Here is a 14,096-nt window from a genome sequence, read left to right as displayed (position 1 = left end):
GTTTTCCACCGGTCTTCCTTACCTTTTCGACCAATTTTTTTTTGAAAAAAATATTTTTTTTGCGCAAAAAATGCATTTTTTTCGCGAGAGTCACGATTTTGTTTTTGCGAGAGGCACGACCGTGCCTCTTGGAAACGAAAAAAAAACGTGTGTTCTGTTTTTTTTCCTTTCGCGAGAGGCACGGTTTTGCTTCCGCTAGAGGCACGGTTGTGCTTTCGCGAGAGTCACGACCGTGCCTCCTCGGAAACGAAAAAAACACGTTTTCTGTTTTTTTTTTCTTTCGCGAAAGGCACGGTTTTGCTTCCGCGAGAGGCACGGTTGTGCTTTTGAAAGAGGCATGGGCGTGCCTTTTTCGGAGAGGGAAAAAACACATTTTTTGTTTTTTTTTCTTTCACGAGAGGCACGGTTTTGCTTCCGTGAGAGCACGGTTGTGCTTTCGCGAGAGGCACAGGCGTGCCTCTTTCGAAAAGGAAAAAAACGTGTTTTCTGTTTTTTTTCTTTCGCGAGAGGCACGGTTTTGCTTCCGCGAGAGGCACGATTGTGATTTCGTCAGAGGCACGGGCGTGCCTCTTTCGGAAAGGAAAAAAAACCGTGTTCCCGGTTCGGTGTTTTTGTCTGTTTTTTTCGTCCGGTTTTTTCGTGAAAAAAAAGTTCGTCAAAACCTATCAGCATGGGATCTAATTTTGAAGATCTCGAAGCGAGGAATCCAACGGCGAAAACAGTTCGGGATTTGGACGCACGGTTTAAAAGATAAAACTTTTTGAATAAACGAATCTACGAAAAAAGGGAAAATACCAGGTTGCGACAAATGGCGCGCATCGCAACCTGAGAAAGTTGAAGTGATCTCTGCAAGGAGTACTCCTTAATTAATGATTTCAGGCAAAAGCCTCATGGCCCAGCAACTAATAATAAAATAATGGATTCACCAAAAAAAAGTAATCCTCGTCTTCTCCTCTTTTTCTCTCAAAAGAAAAGCCATATACTCGGTTTCATTTTCAGTGGAACCAGGGGGCTTTTGCCCTGCTGATGACGAACCAAAATAAGTGTAACCGTTTTTTTAACAGTATAAAAAAAGTTAACCGTTAAGGTCAAATATGTGACGTCCGGTGGGCTGAGCGTGGCAGCGCTGTCCGTGTTCTCGTGGGTGTAGTCAGACCACGGTGTTACCAAAAAAAAAAAAGAGTAGTCAGACCGCAACGTGCCTGGCTGCCTGCGACGCGGGTAGCATCGCCGCGCTGCTCCGGCAGACAATCCCTGTCAAACGTACAAGATATAGTCGTAACGTGTCAAAGACCTGACGACATTTACAGGCACGATGGACAATGAGGTTTACAACTACAGTTACATTTAGGAACAAACGTGTACACATGTTTTTTTTGCACTGTATCAGTGTATCACAGGCAGCCTCCTCCCCCTGACGGTTCGTTTTCTGCAGCCAGCCGTCCAAGCACAGAACAGTCTTCACTTTGCCTTCGAGCACCAGACAGTCAATTAAAATCAAAAACATGCACGTAAAAAAAAATCAAAAACATGCACACAATGTGCTCCATCCGTTTCTAATACAAATCTTTTTAGAGATTTCAATGAGGACTAGATACGGATGTATATAGACGGATTTTAGAGTGAGATTCATCTATTTTGCTGCGCATGTAGTCTATATTGAAATCTCTAAAAAGACTTATATTTAGAAATGAAGGGAGTAACATGCTATGCTAATCAATAAAAAACAGTCGAAGTACAAGAGGACTTACAGATCCTTACAAAGAGCACCGGGCTACAGAACAATCACCTAACCTTGGTCTCGTGAGGCTACAATACAAAGAGCATGCGTACATCAGGAAAGAGCACGGAAACAGTTTAAGTTAAAACTTTCGATGGCAGGTGTGAATTTTACCCTTCCTGTCTTCATTCTTTTTCTTCATTACCAATATTGCTGCAAGTTGTTCTTCAGCTGAACCAAGAGATTTGAGATAGGCAACGATGGCATGCAGCGATCGCTCACCCCACAACATGATACGATCATTTTGGTTATGAGAGGTACAGCCCGCATGTTTCTCAAACTTTGACGCGGACATGACCTTCAATAAGTAATAGCGTAGGTAACGTATTTTGCAGGATAAAAAGTACTCCCTCTGTTTCAAAATAGATGACCCAACTTTGTACTAACTTTGTACTAAAATTAGTACAAAGTTGAGTCATCTATTTTGAAATGGAGGAAGTAGATTTTACAAAACCAAGATTTGGAATATCGGACATTGGGTCCATCAGTTTGGCTTCAGAAAAAATCCAATACCAAAAATTGGGTGATATCAAACCATGTGTACTTGAATAGAGGGAAATGATCATTTTCTTAGCAAATCTTATTCATATAATGTCTGCCTATCACAAATAAAATGGATAATAAAAAACTCAAACATAACATAAGAAAGTTTTTGATCGTTTGATTAAGAGATTCATAAATACTCACTATATTCTTAATGCAACATCAGAAAGTACAATATGTACTCCCTCCGTTCCAAAATAGATGACCCAACTTTGTACTAAAGTTAGTACAAAGTTACAAAGTTGGGTCATCTATTTTGGAACGGAGGGAGTATGTGTCATAACCAATAATATGCATTGCTTTAATATTTTAATAAACATACATGTTTAGATAATACATGTTACGTACATACCAAATCAAACATAATATCAGGCTATCATCGGTCATATCACCCAATATATCATTCTGTATCAACTGATGTATGTGAAAAAGGAAATATCATACCATATCAGAAACTGTAAGGGTAGCACATACTGGCTACATGCTAACTATGCATGAAAAGGAAATATCAGAAACTGTAAGGGTAGCACATATCTCAAGCAATCAAAGATATGGTAGGTCCTAGGTGGCTAGGTGAGCAGCTACACCTGGGCAGCAGGCTATTTCACAAATAACAGTTGTTGTGCTTCTCAGAGTTACCTCATTGTGACAAGAGCAGCGATAAAATGCACCATCAATTCTGCCTGTCAATTGTTTCTGCACATATTAAAGAAAGGATCAATAGTTGTAATGACTAGTTGACTACTCCCTCTGTTCCTAAATATAAGCCTTTTTAGAGATTCCAATGCAGACTACATACGGAGCAAAATGAGTGAATCTGCACTCTAAAATACGTCTATATACATCCGTATGTAGCCTTTATTGAAATCTCTAAAAGGTCTTATATTTAGAAACGGAGGGAGTACTATAAAACATACTAAAGCTTCGAGTTGGTTTTCTAACCCTTTCTCCCGATTTCTGAGTATATACGATCTCCTCATTTTCAAAAAGCCTGGTTGCAAGCAATTCCTTCACTGTTGTAATTCGTCCTAACAGCTGAATTGGGGGATCATCTGCTAGTTCACTTGATGCATCAGTTGCTTGATCTAGATCAGGATTGTCCATGAAATCAAAATGGTCAGCCATTTGAGGCTCCATAATCTCATGAATTGGGGGATCATCTGCTAGTTCACTTGATGCATCAGTTGCTTGATCTAGATCAGGATTGTCCATGAAATCAAAATGGTCAGCCATTTGAGGCTCCATAATCTCATCAGCAGCGGAGCTCTCGAAGGTATTGTTGGCCTATAAAGATTTGGGGCCAAACTGTCAAAGATAGTAGATACAATATGCCAATTAAATATTACACATAATTCAGGAATGTCACACGTTCTCTCTCGTAGTTATAGCACCGACTTTTTCTTGATCACTGATTAACCGCAGAAGATACTCATTGTCCTGTAAATCCGATCGAACAACAGTTGCTGTACAATACTTAATTCCCAGATTTTCTGCCAAACACTGCATCATAAAGCATAATAGCTTTTTCCAACTCCTTGTAAGAAATGTCATCATACTTTTGAACAATAACATAGTAGTGCGATTGTCATATCTTGTTTCCTCGGCTTATGTCAAGTAAACCATTGCCTTCTCATAATCACTAAAGAACTTTCTTGAAGACACTGGTCCACAACACGAAGACTATCCACCACGACGTTTTCCAAAAGGAGCAATGATGTGATTAACGGCGCAACTGACTAACATATCTTGTTTCTCATACTAAGCACCCACAGCATGAAGACTCCGCCACCACAATTCCCAAAAAGCTCACACCATGACGACTATCCACCACCACACTTTTCAAAAAGAACAATAATGTGATTAACAGCACAACTGACTAACATATCTTGTTTCTCAAACTTAGGGGTAGCTCATATCAACAAATTCTTTTCAGCTATCCTTCTCACAGTGAGTAATAATGCTATAGGCCAAAGCATGAACACTTCCATTGATTTACTTAAGCCAAGTGCCTTGACAAATCAAACCGTCACTATTTTCCATACTGAAATCAAACCAATATTTTCCATAGCCTTCTTGCTCCTATTTTATAAATTAAAGAGATAAGTAGATGAATAGTCATTCCAAAAGATTATCATATCACAAAAAGGCGTACCAAAATCAGGGGAATGTTATTCAGTTACATAGCATATAAACCAGCAGCTAATAAGAAATGATGGAATATAACTGTAGTTTTAGTGCATATTGCTCAAGTGCTACCTAACACACCCATGCACATAACAATAACAATGTATGCTACAGTTGAGAAACTATCAATTATAGCTGATTGTTGCTATATAATAAAAAAAGTTCTGCTATTTAATTTTTTAGGTTTTCAGTCAGCAGTTAACTAGGCTTCTAGGCATACAACCTTATGCGGTGGATGGCAAAGAATAATGGCTTGTATGCAGCAACCGGGATCACAAATGAACGCACATTCAAGTACGAACCTACCATGATGATAGTTTGATCCTCATATGTGATGCTTTACGAGAATCTGTGACTTCTACTCAAGATGAATTACCAATCCCAATAAATAGGAATTTAAAAGTTATGGTACAAAGCGCAAGGAACATTATGAAAATATATATGTTCATCAAACTGCATTATCCTTTTACTTTTTGTGACTCACAATTTCACACAGATTAGACATGGAAACCTAGTTTTATTTTGGCAATCTTATAACAGTACTGAGAGCAATGCAGCTAGAATGTACAGATAATGATCAAGTATTACAGGCACCTGGTTGCTGATCTCCATGCTTATTGATCTTTCAACCTTTATTTGCTTGTTTTCAGGAAGTCCTACATATGATCTTTTTGAAATCTCACCTTCGGGGATATCATGCTTGGTTACCTGTACAAAAAAAAAACTTCCCCGTTCACATCTAACCAGTGGAATAGAAGAACAATACAGCTAGAATGTACAGATAATGATCAAGTATTACAGGCACCTGATTGCTGATCTCCATAGTCATTGATCTTTCGACTTTTATTTGCTTTCTTTCGGAAGTCCTACATATGATCTTTTTGAAATCTCACCTTCAGGGATATCATGGTGGGTTACCTATACGAAAAAAGAACTTCCCCGTTCACATCTAACCAGTGGAATAGAAGAACAATCATCATAGCATCATAACCTGGATGTGTGCCCTATACTTGGATTCTAGAGTCTAAATGGTGCCACCTCCCTTCCCAACAAACCCAGTGTGCATATTATGATAATAAGCAATATAGATGAGCACTTCAGTAACCTATGCCGACGAGAAAAGTTTTCAGACTCACCTTATTACGGACATGTACTTCCACTTGCTTAGCAGCCAACGAGGGTGAATCATCTGCCTGAGCCTAACAGAAGATATAATAATAGCCTCAGTAAGTAGGGGCGACACAAACAGGACATACCACAGTTATGACATTCTTGAAGATGTCAGGGGGGGCCGTGAACTGAACAGGCTGATATGACGATTTTAGATCAACTATATCGTCTCACCCAGTCTGAACTTAAGCACTTGATGCATTGAAAGATCTACTACTGACATAAGCCTAAATACTGAAAACTACTCCCTCTGTCACAAAATGTCAAAAAACGTCTTACAATTTGAGACAGAGGGAGTAGATAAAAGTAAACGACATATTCTTCTTTGCTTTGTTGAGAGGGATCGACCGCTTTATATAGTAGACAAGACTTTACCAACAAGCCGGTAAATCTATTCAAACTCCAATACGATCTCTAAACTGACCGAACTCTTTCCTAACAAGTTGCTTAATCAACTAGGATTCTAATTAAGGGATGAGACTCCACGTTTGATGGGCTGGCCCACATAACAATGTAATTGACATGATACTTTCCCCTGCTTTTCCAAGCAAAACATCAGCCTACAACGTTTTTCTTTCCACATTCAGTAAACAGAATTACATGGAAAAAAGGACCCTGCTAAGATAACTTCAAAAGAATCACTGTCTCAAATCAATTTCAACAGATTCACATCAAGGATTTCATGAAGAATTCTTAGACCAGCATTTAATCAAGTGAATGATATATAATGGCATACAGAAATAAACACTTAATAGGACAACAAAAGTTGGCCGTACCTTCCTATGTTGAATGTGATCGTGAGGAGAGGTCTTGTCTGGTGATAGCTGAAATCTAGGTTGGGTACTCCCATCAGCAAGGGGATCCCTACATACTGCTTCTGGTATTTTTGATCCAGACATTTGGTAGGAAACAAGAAAATTAGCACATGCTTTTCTAGAAAATAACATTATATTTGGGATATTACATTAACTATTAAGTCAAATTAGCAAGTGGCAGAATTTCTGCAGTAGGAAACTAACATCAGCGCATCAATTTCACTCCATAACATCAGCGCATCAGCTAGACACGTTGCACTAATTTGATTGCATGTCGAATTTCCAAAAAAAAAAAAAAAATCCCGTTCCCGAGCCGATTAAACACGAAAGGAGGGGAATTAAAATTCGCCATGATCCATCCACCAGTCCAATCCCTAAATTGCGATCGTTGCCCCATTTCAGGGCCAATTAAAACAAGTTGGGGAAATAAAAGTTCGCCATCCCTAACTTGCGCTGCGATCGTTGCCCCATTCCCGAGCAGATTAAAGACGAAAGACAAGGAGGGGAGGTTATATTCGCCATGATCCATCTACTGCGAATCATAACTTACTCTGTGATCATCTTAGATGCGCGGGATCGCAGAAGGGGATAGCTAATACCTGCTATGCCAGCCCCGCGCGGTTGCTTGGCCTCCTCTTCCCCCTTCGTTCTCTCCGTCTCCAGTCGATCGGAAACGCCGCCCCCCCTCGTGCACCCACTTGCTCTCCGGAGGAGGCGCCGTCTTCGGAACCGGCGACGGCGCAGGGGCACGGATCCCCGTCATGGCTAGGGTTTGGGATTGAGCTCGAGGCGAGATCGCGTGAGTCGTGCTGCGAGCGGGAGCGGACGAAAGAGGGAGGGGAGGCGGGGCCGAAGATTCGTCGGGCACCCCTATTTCTCGCGTTCAGCGAGACGAAGGGATGCGCTCCGCTTCTGGGGGCGTCCCAGATGGGCCGGCCCAGCCGCGGGAGCCGAAGCCTATTTTTTTCTGTTTTCTGTTTTCATTTTTTTATTTTTGTACTTTTTTTATACTTCAAATACTCTCTCTCTCTCTCTCTCTCTCTATATATATATATATATATATATATATATATATATAGAGAGAGAGAGAGACATACACATATATATATATATATATTTGAAAAACACTCTTCAAAACATATTCGAAAAATTATTGAATAAGTATTAAAAAATGTGTTGAACAAGTATTTGAAAAATGTTGAACAAGTATCTAAAAATGTTGAATAAGTATTAAAAATGATGCGCAAGTATTTGAAAAATGTTAAATAGGTATTAAAAAATGTTGAACAAGTATATGAAAAATGTTGAACAAGAATTCGAAAAATGTTGAAAAAGTATTTGAAAAATGTTGAATAATAGTAGAACATGTTGAACAAGTATTTGAAAAATGCTGAATAGGTATTAAAAAAATGTTGAATGAGTATATGAAAAATGATGAATGAGTATTTGAAAATGTTGAACAAGTATTGGAAAAAATGTTGAATAATAGTAGAACATGTTGAACAAGTATTTGAAAAATGCTGAATAGGTATTAAAAAATTGTTGAATGAGTATATGAAAAATGATGAATGAGTATTTGAAAATGTTGAACAAGTATTTGAAAAAATGTTGAATAACTATTAAAGTGTTGAACAATAATTTCAAAAATGTTGAATAAGCATTTGGACAATGTTGAACGTGTATAAAAAAATATTGATCACTTGTTATCAAAATGTAGAGTGAAAACGAAACCAAACATAAGGAAAACCAAAAAGGAAAAAGGAAAATGGAGAAGAAAAAAAAGAAAAACCAAAGAAAAATGGATAATAAAAAGGAAAACAAAACAAGAAATGTAGGGAAAAAATGAAAAACCGAAGAAAGCCGTATGAAAAACAAAAACAAAAACTGATAAAAAGAAACCAGAAATCTCTACTCCTAATGGGGCACTTGGTAGCCTGGTATGGTTTATTTTCGTCCGGTTTAATTTCGTCCCACCTCCCACCAACCCCCTTACAATGTTTTTCTTATCCATTGGTTTATCTTTCTCTTCACTATTTTCTTTCAAACAATCAGCACTTTCCTAACGTATAAGAGATCACAGATCTAACTTTCCTAACTTAACCAAATTAATCGATCTCTCTTATTAAGGCAATTTGCTTTAGGAAACAAATATCTCTACTCCTAATGGAGCACATGGTAGCCTGGTACGGTTTATTTTCATCCTGTTTAATTTTGTCCCACCTCCCACCACCCCCTTACAATGGTTTTCTGAAGGAAATATGCCCTAGAGGCAATAATAAAGTTGTTATTTATATTTCCTTATATCATGATACATGTTTATTAATCATGCTAGAATTGAATTAACCCGAAACTTGATACATGTGTGAATATATAGACAAAACACAGTGACCCTAGTAAGCCTCTACTAGACTAGCTCCTTTATCAAAGATGGTTAAGTTTCCTAACCATAGACATGTGTTGTCATTTGATGAACGAGATCACATTCTTAGGAGAATGATGTGATGGACAAGACCCATCCGTTAGCTTAACATCGTTAAGTTTATTGCTATTGCTTTCTTCATGACTTATACATATTCCTTCGACTATGAGATGATGCAACTTCCGGATACCGGAGGAATACCTTGTGTGCTATAAAACGTCACAATGTAACTGGCTGATTATAAAGATGCTCTACAGGTATCTCTGAAGGTGTTTGTTGGGTTGGCATAGATCGAGATTAGGATTTGTCACTCCGAGTATCGGAGAGGTATCTCTGGGCCGTCTCGGTAATGCACATCATAATAAGCCTTGCAAGCAATGTGACTAATGAGTTAGTTGCGGGATGATGTATTACGAAATGAGTAAAGAGACTTGCCGGTAACGAGATTGAACTAGGTATGAAGATACTGACGATCGAATCTCGGGCAAGTAACATACCAATGACAAAGGGAATAACGTATGTTGTCATAACGGTTCGACCAGTAAAGATCATCGTACAATATGTGGGAGCCAATATGAGCATCCAGGTTCTGCTATTAGTTATTGACCAGAGAGGAGTCTCGGTCATGTCTACATAGTTCTCGAACCCGTAGGGTCCGCACGCTTAACGTTCGATGATGATTTGTATTATATGAGTTATGTGATTTGGTGACCGAATGTTGGAGTCCTGGATGAGATCACAAACATGACAAGGAGTCTCGAAATGGTCTAAGAGGTAAAGATTGATATATTAGATGATAATATTCGGACACCGAAAGTGTTTCGGAATGTATCGGGAACATGTCGGAGACCGGGGGGGGGGGATACCGAAACCCCCCGGGGGGAAGATATGGGCCTTAGGAGGGAGCACGCCAGCCCACATAGGGGTGGCGCCCCCCACCAAGGAAGGAGGCCGAATAGGATTAGGGGAGGGGGCAGCGCCCCCCTCTCTTCCCCGTCTCCCCCTTCCGGTAAAAGGAAAGAAGGGAGGCCGAATTGGACTAGGAGCCCAAGTAGGATTCCTCCTACTTGGGCGCGCCTAGGGCTTCCTCTCTCCCCCTCCCTCCTTTATATACGTGGGGAGGGAGCGCCTAGAACACACATCAAACATTGTTAGCCGTGTGCGGCGCCCCCTCCACAGTTTACGCCTCCAGTCATATCTTCGTAGTGCTTAGGCAAAGCCCTGCGCGGATCACTTCACCATCACCGTCACCATGCCGTCGTGCTGACGAAACTCTCCCTCGACACTTTGCTGGATCAAGAATTCGAGGGATGTCATCGAGCTAAACGTCTGCAGAACTCGGAGGTGACGTACGTTCGGTGCTTGATCAGTCAGAACGAGAAGAAGTTCGACTACATCAACCGCGTTAACAAAAGCTTCCGCTTTCGGTCTACGAGGGTACGTGGACACACTCTCCTCCTCTCGTTGCTATGCATCTCCTAGATAGATCTTGCATGAGCATTGGATTTTTTTTGAAATTGCATGTTGTGTTCCCCAACAGTGGTATTAGAGCTAGGTCTATGCGTAGATGATATGCACGAGTAGAACACAAAGAGTTATGGTGGTGATAGTCATACTGCTTACCACCAATGTCTTATTTTGATTCGGCGGTATTGTTGGATGAAGCGGCCCAAACCAACTTTACATGACCACGTTCATGAGACCGGTTCCATCGATAGACATGCAACTAGTTTTGCATAAAGGTGGCTGGCAGGTGTCTGTTTCTCCAACTTTAGTTGAATCGAATTTCACTATGGTCGGTCCTTGTTGAAGGTTAAAACATCAAACTTGATGAAACATGATTGTGGTTTTGATACGTAGGTAAGAACGGTTCTTGCTAGAAGCCCGTAGCGGCCATGTAAAACTTGCAACAACAAAGTAGAGGACGTCTAACTTGTTTTTGCAGGGCATGTTGTGATGTGATATGGTCAAGACATGATGTGATATACGTTGTTGTATGAGATGACCATGTTTTGTAAAAGTTATCGGCAACTGGCAGGAGCCTTATGGTTGTCGCTTTATTGTATGAAATGCATACACCATGTAATTGCTTTACTTTATCACTATGCATTAGCGATAGTTGTAGAAGCAATAGTTGGCGAGAGGACCACGACGCTACGATGGAGATCAAGGTGTCAAGCCAATGACGATGGAGATCATGATGGTGCTTTGGAGATGGAGATCGAAGGCACAAGATGATGATGGCCATATCATGTCACATATTTTGATTGCACGTGATGTTTATCTTTTATATGCATCTTATTTTGCTTAATACGGTGGTAGCATTATAAGATGATCCCTTAACTAAATTTGAAGGTATAAGTGTTCTCCCTGAGTATGCACCATTGCGAAAGTTCTTCGTGCTGAGACACCACGTGATGATCGGGTGTGATAGGCTCTACATTCACATACAACGTGTGCAAGAAAGTTTTGCACACGCGGAATACTCAGGTTAAACTTGACGAGCCTAGCATGTACATGCATGGCCTCGGAACACTAGAGACCGAACGGTCGAACGTGAATCATATAGTACATATGATCAACATAGAGATGTTCACCATTGAAGACTACTCCATCCCACGTGATGATCGGACATGGTTTAGTTGATTTGGATCACGTGATCATTTAGATGACTCGAGGGATGTCTATCTAAGTGGGAGTTCTTAAGTAATTTGATTAATTGAACTTTAATTTATCATGAACTTAGTCCTAATAATATTTGCAAATTATGTTGTAGATCAATAGCTCGCGTTGTAGCTCCCCTATGTTTTTTCATATATTCCTAGAGAAAACTAAGTTGAAAGATGATAGTATCAATGACGCGGACTCGGTCCGTGATCTGAGGATTATCCTCATTGTTGAATAGAAGAATTATGTCCTTAATGCACCGCTAGGTGACAGACCTATTGCAGGAGCAGTTACAAACGTTATGAATGTTTGGAAAGCTCGATATGATGACTACTTGATAGTTTAGTGCACCATGCTTTACGACTTAGAACCGGGACTTCAAAAACGTTTTGAACGCCACGGAGCATATGAGATGTTCCAAGAGATGAAATTGGTATTTCAGACTCATGCCCATGTCGGGAGGTATGAGACCTCTAACAAATACTTTGCCTACAAGATGGAGGAGAAAAGCTCAGCTAGTGAGCATGTGCTGAGAATGTGTGGGCACTACAATCGCTTGAATTAAGTGGGAGTTAATCTTCCAGATAAGATAGTGATTGCCAGATACTCTAGTCACTATCACCAAGCTACTAGAACTTCGTGATGAACTATAATGTGCAAGGGATAATGGAAAAGATTCTCGAGCTCTTCACGATGATGAAATCGACGAATGTAGAAATCAAGAAATAGCATCACGTGTTGATGGTTAACAAGACCACTAGTTTCAAGAAAAAGGGCAAAGGAAAAGAAAGGGAACTTCAAGAAGAATGGCAAGCAAGTTGCCACTCCCATGAACAAACCCAAAGCTAGACCCAAGCCTGAAACTAAGTGCTTCTACTGCAAAGGAAATGGTCACTGGAAGCAGATGTTCCCCGAATACTTGGCGGATAAGAAGGATGGCAAAGTGAACAAAAGTATATTTGATATACAAATTATTGATGTGTACTTTACTAGTGTTCGTAGCAACCCCTGGGTATTTGATACCGGTTCAGTTGCTAAGATTAGTAACTTGAAACAGGAGTTTCAGAATGAACAAAGACTAGTTAAGGATGAAGTGACGATGTGTGTTGGAAGTGGTTCCAAGATTGATATGATCATCATCGCACACTCACTATACTTTCGGGACTAGTGTTGAACCTAAATAAATGTTATTTGGTGTTTGTGTTGAGCATGAATATGAGTTGACCATGTTTATTGCAATATGATTATTCATTTAAGTCAGAGAATAATTGTTGTTCTGTTTACATGAATAAAACCTTCTATGGTCATACACCCAATGTAAATGGTTTATTGAATCTCGATCGCAGTGATACACATATTCATAATATTGATGCCAAAAGATGCAAAGTTGACAATGATAGTGCAACATACTTGTGGCACTGCCGTTTAGGTCATATTGGTGTAAATCGCATGAAGAAACTCCATGCGGATGGACTTTTGGAATCACTTGATACTTGCGAACCATGCCTCATGGGCAAGATGACTAAAACTCCGTTCTCCAGAACAATGGAGCGAACCAATGACTTAATGAAAATAATACATACCGATGTATGCGGTGTGATGAGTGTTGAGACTCGCGGCGGGTATCGTTATTTTCTAACCTTCATAGATGATTTGAGTAGATATGGGTATATCTACTTGATGAAACACAAATTTGAAACATTTGAAAAGTTCAAGGAATTTCAGGGTGAAGTGGAGAATCATCGTAACAAGAAAATAAAGTTTCTACAATCTGATCATGGAGGTGAATATTTGAGTTAAGAGTTTGGCCTTCATTTAAAACAATGTGGAATAGTTTCACAACTCATGCCACCTGGAACACCACAGCGTAATGGTGTGTCCGAACGTCGTGACCGTACTTTATTAGATATGATGCGATATATGATGTCTCTTACTGATTTACCACTATTGTTTTGGGGTTATGCATTAGAAACAGTTGCATTCATGTTAAATAGGGCACCGTCTAAATCCGTTGAGATGACACTGTATGAACTATGGTTTGGCAAGAACCCCAAGCTGTTGTTTCTTAAAGTTTGGGGTTTCGACACTTATGTCAAAAGGCTTCAGCCTGATAAGCTCGAACCCAAATCGGAGAAGTGCATCTTCACAGGATACCCTAAAGAAACAATTGGGTACACCTTCTACCATAGATCCGAAGGCAAGATCTTTGTTGCTAAGAATGGAACCTTTCTAGAGAAGGAGTTTCTCTCGAAAGAAGTGAGTGGGAGGAAAGTAGAACTTGATGAAGTAATTGTACCTTCTCTCGAATTGGAAAGTAGCACATCAGTGAAATCCGTTCTCGTGATGCCCACACCGACTAGAGAGGAAGCTAATGATGATGATCATGAAACTTCAGATCAGGTTACTACCAAACCTCGTAGGTCAACCAGAGCACGTTTTGCACCAGAGTGGTACGGTAATCCTGTTCTGAAAGTCATGTTACTAGACCATGACAAACCAACGAACTATGAGGAAGCGA

General features: G+C 40.0%; 1 long non-coding RNA gene across 1 annotated transcript; it reads right to left on the bottom strand.

The window, feature by feature from the left end:
* Nucleotides 1–1,756: 1,756 nt before the first annotated feature.
* LOC123046218 (uncharacterized) lies at nt 1,757–7,361 on the bottom strand. Its single transcript, XR_006422036.1, has 8 exons — nt 7,092–7,361; nt 6,454–6,554; nt 5,644–5,706; nt 5,313–5,425; nt 5,102–5,215; nt 3,266–4,402; nt 1,895–3,019; nt 1,757–1,809 (listed from the first exon to the last, which is right to left on the bottom strand). It is a non-coding gene; the product is annotated as an uncharacterized lncRNA (long non-coding RNA).
* Nucleotides 7,362–14,096: the final 6,735 nt, after the last annotated feature.

This window comes from Triticum aestivum, chromosome 2B, assembly GCF_018294505.1.
Source record: "Triticum aestivum cultivar Chinese Spring chromosome 2B, IWGSC CS RefSeq v2.1, whole genome shotgun sequence".
NCBI lineage: Eukaryota > Viridiplantae > Streptophyta > Magnoliopsida > Poales > Poaceae > Triticum > Triticum aestivum.
This window is presented reverse-complemented; position numbering and strand designations above follow the sequence as displayed.